The sequence below is a fragment of the Curcuma longa genome, chromosome 4, assembly GCF_044706935.1.
Source record: "Curcuma longa cultivar G26 ecotype Majalengka, Jawa Barat chromosome 4, ITB_CL_G26_1.1, whole genome shotgun sequence".
NCBI lineage: Eukaryota > Viridiplantae > Streptophyta > Magnoliopsida > Zingiberales > Zingiberaceae > Curcuma > Curcuma longa.
Window position 1 is genome coordinate 3,336,770 of NC_133864.1, and position 9,892 is coordinate 3,346,661.

Genomic DNA, 9,892 nt, shown 5'->3' on the forward strand with positions numbered 1-9,892 from the left:
CAAATGGAAAAGGTGTCATAATATGTTTGTATGTGGATGACATGTTGATCTTTGGTTCAGACTTAGAACAAGTCTTAGAAACCAAAAGATTGCTTTCAAGCAAATTTGATATGAAAGATATGGGAGAAGCCGATGTCATCCTAGGCATAAAGATCAAAAGAGAACAAGGATCAATCCTACTCTCGCAGTCTATTATATTGAGAAGGTTCTCAAAAGGTTCAATCACTATGATTGTAAACCAGCTTTAACTCCATTGGACCCTAAAATTGATCATGTCAAGAATGAGGGTTCGGCAGTATCACAGTTGAAATATTCACAAGTGATAGGAAGTTTGATGTATGCTATGACTTGTACACGCACGGATATTGCTTATGCAGTAGGGGTGTTAAGTAGGTATACAAGTAACCCTAGCAAACAACATTAGTTAGGTGTTACAAGAATTTTAAGATATCTCAAGAACACAATAAATTATAGTATAAGCTATAAGGGAGATCCTTCAGTACTTGAAGGATACTCAGATGCTAGTTGGATAACGAATAAAGATGATCACTCTTCAACAAGTGGTTGGATCTTTACTCTAGGTGGTGGAGTTGTTTCCTGGGCATTTAAGAAACAAACATGCATAACCGACTCCACCATGGCAGCCGAGTTTGTAGCTTTAGCTGCAGCTAGCAAGGAAGCCGAATGGCTAAGAAATTTGTTGTATGAGATACCAATGTGGCCAAAGCCTATCTCTCCTATAACTATACATTGTGATAACACAAGTATGATTGCCAAGGCTTATAGTGAGGTCTATAATGGCAAATCAAGATATATTGGAGTGAGACATAGTATGGTTAAAGACTTGATAAAAAGTGGAGTTATAACCATAGATTATGTTAAATCCAAAGAAAACTTGGCTGATCCTTTAACAAAAGGATTAACTAGAGATTTAGTTGAAAGAACCTATATTGAGATGGGGTTGAAGTCCATGATATAAACCTTTAACAATGGAAACCTCAATCCAACGCTACCATATTACGTAGTCTTGGATTCAATGTAGTGAAAAGTACATTGGACAAAGGTTGAAACACCATATTAAAAATAAGTGTTTAAATTTCCGCTAGTAAAGTGAGGATGAAATTGATGATTCTTAACAAGTCTCAGAAAATACCACAAATGGCGGGGGCATTTGAGAACTTGTCTATATGAATGTAGGATTTAATTATCCAATTAAAGTTTTGGACTTAAACTTTGACACATTCATGAAAGGATTGTAGCATTATATAAAATGTATGTTGTTTGTAACAATTGGAAAGAAGTGAATTTGTGTGTGATTGTTCATGTGGTTTATTACATAAACCTTTGGTTCAAAGCTTAGCTACCAAAATGGTTTACAAATTATAAGAAACCTTCACTAAGATAGTGGTTCAATCGAAAGATACCATTATTGATGCGTAAATTATCAAGATGTATTTGTAATCCATGAATAAAGTATGTTTCAATTATTGAAAATGGCGGGGCATTGTTGGATATTTTAAATAATTGAAATGACTCAAAGGAATAGTTGCTACCTTTGGAAAAAGTTGTGACTTTTGAGAAATGGCAATTTCTAATGTCATTGTAGTTTATAAAAGGACTAAGTTGGATGGAAAACAAACATACTCTCTTGCTCTTCTTTTCTTTGTTTTCTGAATTGTCTTACTTAGTGCATAGTAAAGGCAATTAGCTTCATCTAATCCTAAAGGATAATTGATCTTTGTGTTGCACAATTTATAGACCAAATAAAGCCTTAAGGACGGTGTTTTGAAACACGATTTGGAGCTTAGAGTGATCTTGTTCTCCAGCACTAGCCTTGATATATTTTCCAACACTCTGTAGGAATCGATTCTTGTTCAATATTGTAATTCTGCCATCTGATATCAACTCAGTTAGGCTTTGGGGCTTGATTATTCAAATGAAGAAGGAACAAGAAGTGGTTGACTTGTACCATTTGCCATCATATCAGTCCTTGTTTGGTTTCATCATTTTGGTTCATTTCTCTTTTTCTGGTTTCATCATGCTTACCACTCATCACCAAGAAGAAGACACCTTCGTTTCCGAGGTATGTTCTTTTTCAATTTCTTTTTTAATATTTATTGTTTTCTTATAGCAAAAAGTGAAATCCGCCACCTCAGTGGTCCTACACGATTGATCCCATGATCATTTGTGAGGAAATAAATCGGAAAACTACAGTTGACCACTACGGGGAGGGCATTGTCTCGACTTTGCTGAGATTCAACTCTTGCTTACTATAATAAATCTATCCCGTATTAACTAACTCAATCGTTCTCCGGAGGCACATATCTTCACCAAGAAGAAGACACCTTCATTTCCGAGGCATGCTCTTTTTCAACTACTCTTTTAATGTTTATTGCTTTCTCAAGTAATCTATATGTTTTGGACAACCCAATCTCAATTCCAAACACTATCAAAATTTGAGTTTTAATGAAATGACCCGAGTTGTTATTGGACAACCCAATCTCAATTCCAACTTCTCTTTTCTGGTTATTTTGTTGCTGACTTTTGTTTTTCACTTGATTCTTCTCCTGCGATTTGGGTGAACAATTTTTCGGCATTTTGTGTGAAAGACATGAAACTTGATCTTTGGCAACTGACATAGTCAGAGCCTAAGAGGGGCTCTTCTTAATGTGTTTGTTACGTTTTATCATACTTGGGAGGGAAATTTCACATTTTGGAATCATCAAGATCACAACGAAACCTATAGGATTCTTATGTGAAAGCCAAGAAAGTTTCGGTTCTTGGTGATCCTCATGCCTACTATCTTTGTTAACTTGTAGGTTCTTTAACTTTGCATTGTTAGATGTTCAATTTGATTTTTCCGAGATAAAATCCATCGGTTTCTGTTCTGATACCCCTCTTTTCTTTATAACAAGCTTGATTTTTACCTCTTTTCTTTATACTTGCGTTTGGGTTTGCAGAAGTGCTTCATTTTTTTTTTCTTCTGAACTACCAAATAGACCTTGTAAATTTACTTCCTGGGAAGATCATGGTCCCTCCTTGCTGTAATACTTGCTGTGGAGGAATGAGATCAGGGACTGGAAATGAGATTGTGAAGTACAATCATTTTAAATTTAAAAAAAAATCGTCCTCGAATTCATGTCGACCAACAACAAATTAATGACTATTGCAAGGATCTTCTGCCGCTAGCAATCTAATTGCTGAAAGGAGATCCTCACTGCTCTGTGTGTCCATTCTAGGATTGACCAGTTTGCGTAGAATAGGCTCTTCAATCTCAGGCGATTCCAAACAAGCTTGGGGCTGCACTAACTCGAGGAGCCTATGTGACAATCACAAGAGGGTTAAAATGGAGACCAAGATAAACTTTGGCGCAACCACTCTAACGATCAAATTAGATCTCAGTGACTAAGAAATAGAGAAGGAGAAGATAAATAGTAGAGAAGCAAGAAAATGACTCTTGTTGTGCATGTACCTGCACCCATAGGAGTGGACTTCCATTTATATTATTTCCCTAGCGAGAGAAATAATGCTCACATCCTCTATGTCCTGATTGAGGGAGAGTCATGTCATCTCCCTATTTGTGCTGCAAGTTAGCCACGTTCTGGTAGATGAGGTGTCATGTCACCACACGTTCTCTGCATTCTATTGACCATGTCGTTCCACGTTCCCCGCATTCTTGATTCCTCACTCGTGCGCAATGAGACTCGAGTTGGAGGTGCCTGAGGCATTCGAGTGTACTACAGTCAAGATCTTAGAGTTAGGAATCAGGTGTCGAGTAGTAAGGGTCCTAGAGTCAGGAGTTGAATGTCGAGTGATAGGAGTCGAGAGTTGGGAGTCGGGCCCCAAGTAGTAGGAGTCCTTGAGTCAGAAGTCAGATGCCAAATGATAGGGGTCTCGAAGTCAGGAGTCGGGAGTCGGGAGTCGGGAGTCGGGTGCCGAGTGGGACGATCGTCACTGCATCAAATCCGAGTTAGATGTAAGTCTGACTCGGCTTGAATGTGACTCAAAAATCTTGGCTTGGGATCTCCCAAGGTGGCCAACCTGGCCTGTCAGCGATCTAATCGAAATGTAGCTCGATTTTGTCTTTGACTCAGGTCCTATGTTGATCGGGGTCTGATGTCTGACTTTTAACTTATAACTCAACTTGACTTTTGACTTCTTTGTGCCACGCCATGTGGAGGCAAACTATCTCCGCCACATCACGTAACAACTACATCCTTAAAATATCATCGCATTACAAAAACCTAGAACAATAATAAATATATAATTATTTTCATAATCTTCAAATCTGATAGAGTTAACAACAACTCATTTATAAAATTTTTATAAAATATGTTACTTAACCAAAACAGAATTCAGTAGCCTCATCTAGTAATTGTCTTTCTATTGGTACAAGTCTAGAGTTCGTTATATATGAATCTTCAACTAAAGGAAACTATTCGTGTAGGTCAATGTATTTGTTATTATTGACACACTCCTCCACTAAATATTGCATATCATTTGCTCATAATTCTTCCTCCAAGAGATTCATTTCAATCTCCTCTTTAATACTATTATCATTAATTTCTCGTTGAGTCCAAGTATCATAAAAAAATGTCTCCCAATCTTGTACTCATATAGCCTAGATCATCTTCAAGTCAAAGTTGTAATGGCTAATCTTTGTGTTCACAACATCAGTAGAGCTAGAGGAGTATGCCATATATATATATAATCCATATTCATATTTCGATTAGCAGACAAGTTTCATTCCTCTAATATAATTGTGATTCAATAGATTCAATGAAAGAGAGCACTTCATCAAAAATAGGATCTTTCCTACTTGATCAAGTTAATCAAAATAATAGTAAGTTATATCATGTTTTAAACAAAACTTATAATTTATAACTATCTTGATTTATACAAATTATCAAAATTCAAGAAATATTTTGGGCATGGTGAGATTAAGGAGGTTGCAAGGAACCCAGAGGTTTTAGATTGAGGTGGTTCTAAGTTGTGTAAGGTCATCAGTAAGTTTAGGCCAAAACTCGTTGATAGTCATACAATGAGTAGAATTGAGAATTTTAGGCATGGTAAAACTCATGAGGTTTTGAGGAATCCATTTATGGTCTCTAAGAGTGGGTATGATTATCCCAAATCCCTTGATGAGTTTATTTCAAAAACACACAAGATGCAAAATAGACATGGGAATTTAGGTTTGAGGGCATAATGAGACTCGAAAGGCTATAAGGAACCTAATAGTATTGATTCGGAATGGTTTTCAATTGTGTAGGGTTATCAGCGAGTTTTCACCAAAACTCATCGATGGTCATACAATATACAAAATCGAGAATTTTGGACATGGGCAAACTCGTGAGGGTTTGAGAAATCCATTTGTGGTGTCTAAGAGTGGGAATGATGATTCCAAGTCTCTTAGTGAGCTTGCCTCAAATGTACTAAAGGGTGTGCAAATTTTAAAAACTCACAAGAAGCTATCTAGGTCTTGGAATCTAGGTTTGAGGGCACACTAAAACTTTGGATGCTACAAGGAATCCCTTGGTCTTGGTTTGGGATAATTTTGAGTTGTATAAGATCATCAATGAGTTTAGGTTAAAACTCACTGATACAACAAACAAAACTGAGAATTTTGGGCATATGCACACTCTGAAGGCTCTGAGCACTCCATTTGTAGTGTCTGAGAGTGAGTGTGATGATCTAAAGTCTCTCAGTGAGTTTGTGCAAAAACTTATAAGATGTAATCTAAGCTTTAAAATTTAGGTTTGATGGCACAATGAGACTGAGGAGGCTATGAGGAACCTACTAGCCTTGGTTTGGGATAGTTCTAAGTTGTGTTGGACATTAATAAATTTCAATCAAACCTCATTGATAGTCATATAATATGTGGAATCAAGAATGTTGGGCATCGGTAGACTTCGAAGGCTCTGAAGAATCCATTTGTTGTGTTTAAGAGTGGTTATGAAAAGGCTAAGACCCTCAGTGAATTTGTGTCAAAAGCTCTCAAGGCTGTACATATTTCATAAACTCACATGATACAATTCAACCTATGGATTTTTTTTATTTGACAACATGGTGAAATTCAAGAGGTTTCAAGAAACCCAATGGTCCTAGTTCGAGAATGTTCTGAGGCCAAAACTAGCTTATAGTCGTACAATAAAGATATTACATGAAATTTGATCATGTAAAATCTTAGTCATCACTCACTAGAGAAAATTAAAGGAGAACAGAGACAAAGAAGTTGGGTGTTTAGAAAATGTTCATCGAAAAATAGATCATAATGTTAAAACCAGAAACGATTACTTTATGTTTCAATACTTAATCCCATTATAACATTGTTTATTCAACCTTTACTTTCATAATGAAAAGTATACATAATATACTAACCTTGATCCATTGTATATGTATGCTTTGCTTTGTTGAATGCCGCTTTTCTCCCCTCAAACCTTTTGCCTTGATTTTCCTCTTGAATCAGCACGGCCTTAATTTCCTGAAAGTTCCATTTCTCTTTTATGGTGTTATAATTCACCTGGAACTGGCCAAACTCAAGAGGAAGTGAGTTGATGATAAATTGAACCAAGAATGATTCACTCACATCCATGCCCATTGACTTCAGCTTTATAGCTAGATTTGCCATACTCGTCACATGATCATGAATGGGTTGCGACCAATCAAATTTCTTGGTCGTCAACTCACTCATGAGATTACCAACAATGGATTTATCTGTAATGTCTGATTGGGAGTATTCTTTAATTCTCAACATGAATTCATTAGCATTATCAGTCTTTGGCATTGATGGCTTAACATTTTCAGCCATTGTCAACTTCATTAAGCTCAAACACAACCGATTAGACCGCTCCCAAGTCTCAATAACATCCCTGTCAGCTGTCGTACTAGTCTCATTTATGGTTACTGGCTTTTCACAAACTAATGCTACGTCTAAACCCAAGACACCTAGTTGAAACTGGATTTGTTTAGACCAATCCACATAGTTCAAGCCATTAAACTTAAGCAAGTTGTTGCCAGAAGACAACAAATTCATAAATGCTGCAAAAACATACATGTTCATACTTTAATGCTTTGAATAAACTTAAATAGATTTAGACAAACAATAATTTATTTCCTAGAGTTCACCTTTGGGCAGTACTTAAAGAAATAACATTTAATGATGCTGGAAACTTTAATAACAAATAAATACATTTAAATCAGCATGCTCAATATCTTTGGATATATAACCATATCAATTAAATGTGTAAATATGTTCCTTTATATCGTTAATTACAAACATTGATCCATCTTTGGATGATCATGTAATGTTGTAATCAACAATTCAAACGTTTAGATATTCAATCAATCAATATCATCCTTTTATACTAAATGAATAATAATTACACAATTTGAATATTGATCCTTCCAAACTAGGTCACTTTGGTGACTAACAAGTTTCTGTACATCAAGTATTCAAATGAGTAAACTTTAATTTCAAAACACTTTAATTTAAACCACTTTATTTTCGAGAAATGATCGACAAACTTTAATCGACCAATCCTGTCATGCAAACATACTTTTATGTATTCCATTCAACATAAACGGTGAATAACAAGTTATAGAACCTTGCTCTGATACCAAGTGTTAAAACCAGAAACGATTACTTTATGTTTCAATACTTAATCCCATTATAACATTGTTTATTCAACCTTTACTTTTATAATGAAAAGTATACATAATATACTAACCTTGATCCATTGTATATGTATGCTTTTGTTACGACCCAAGAGATGGTTGTCCGAAAACTTTCGGCAGCATCCCCTGTAACAATTCAACTTTTCTTGAATACAATTTTTACATAGGGCCCACACGACCACTCAATAACATACATATGTATTATATCCACTAAACAAAGGCCCATATGGCCACACACCTCATATCCAACACATGCAACAAACTATCACACACAACAACAACCAAGCCACATACAACAACGAAAAATCCCAAAGCACATCGGTAGTGCTCATAACAAAATCGAGCGACAAACTCAATAAGTCTACGATACAGAAATTTTGCAGCAGAATTCTAACAAAATCCATATCCACATGAATACGAGCATAAATACAACCACATATATACATCAGAACTCCACAAACCACGTATCGAAAACAAACCAGAACGACACAACCAAATCAAACCAGAAAACCATACGAAATCACCCAAACTGGTACTTCTCCTGGTGTGAGATAGGGGGCAGATTGGCAAATCTCCAAGCTCCAAATGGCATCCTTACCTGTTACCTAGAGAGAAAACAAAGATACCCCCAGGGTCTGAGTAATGAGCATACAATACTCAGTAGGTATAAACAAGAAAGTGCATAACATAAAAATATCTAAGCATGCAACATGATATCATACGAAATCAATAACTACATACAACAACAGATATCATGCAACCATATAACAATAAGTGAAATAGATACTAACATATAACAACTAGTGCAATGATCATAAATGCAGAAGACCACTACCAACAATGTATGCACATATGTAATGCATGGTCATTGTCTGCACTCGCCACTCCCAGACACTCACCCAATGTAGTGAACTGAGGCGCACGACAGGAAAATCACACACGCTCCAACAACAAACTACTACTAAACAAGTGGATAGCGATTGGGTCAGGAGGGCTATATATCCAGTCCTGGTTGCACCCAACTTAGCGCAACAATTGCTCTCACTCTTGTGCCACTATCATACAGCGACAAGTGAGGCCAACTAAAACAACAATGAGCAACACATCTACTACTATCATGTATGTGTCATGATGCTCAATGCAACAGTTAAGCCTATATCTAATCAGGCATAATCAACAGATCATACAATGGTTTCTAACAGCAAGTAAAATATACCGATCATAGAAATGTATTTTCAATGTAGGTCAACAGTAAAAATCCACAACAGTGTATATATCAATATCGACAACTAAGATAACATCAGTATCGACAACTAAGATAACAAGATTTCAACCAAAATAATTAATAGTGAAATAAATCTACACTTACAAACAATCCTGTGTTGACCAAGTACAGGAACCACCTGATCTGACGAACGTCAGAGAACCCTTCGTGTATAACAGGATCACCCATCAAGATCCTTCCAATAGACATTAGCTCATGTGATTTATTCTGTTCATTTTTCAGAAGCACTCCGAAGCATTTCAACAAAATTACAGACTTCCTTTGTCCTCTTTCCAACAATTTCTTCAAAATCTTTGACATGAGAGAAAGATGAGCAGCGAAGTTGATTCTCGACCAGTAGCTTGACAGACTCTTCATTTGCAAGATCATACAATGCAAGAGTTTTGTCCAACCTCTCTCTTAGTTCTAGAATCTTCCTTTTTCTCTCCATCTCTATGTTATAACAGACATTAAATATCTTCTTTTTTCAGGGAAGGATAAGGCCCGCCTTGAAATTATTGCTCTCTAATGTAGAATAACTCTTAAGATGAAAAAGTATGCTCCCTACATCGACGGCCATTGCGAAGCACGTGCGAGATTGCAGAACGGAGAAGGATTCATGACACCAAAAGTCGATTGAGGGAGAGGATGAAATTTGTTTGGCTGCTTCGCTTCTTCTTCCCTTGCGTCCGAAGTCCCAAGAAAAACCCCCCGATCGGTCGGTTCCTCCTCTCACCACCGACTCTCCTCTGTTCACGTGGCGCCGGAGTCGAGTGGCGTCCCGGAGAAGAGATCACAAGGTACTGGCAGCAGCGAGCAGAGGACTAGGGTTAGGTTTTGCGATCCGGGCACGCTCCCTATATCCCATTTCCCCCCGCGATCTCTGCCGATGCCACCCACTCCCGTGATTTCTGCTGATGAACTCATGCGGATAAGGGAGAATCGCGAACATGG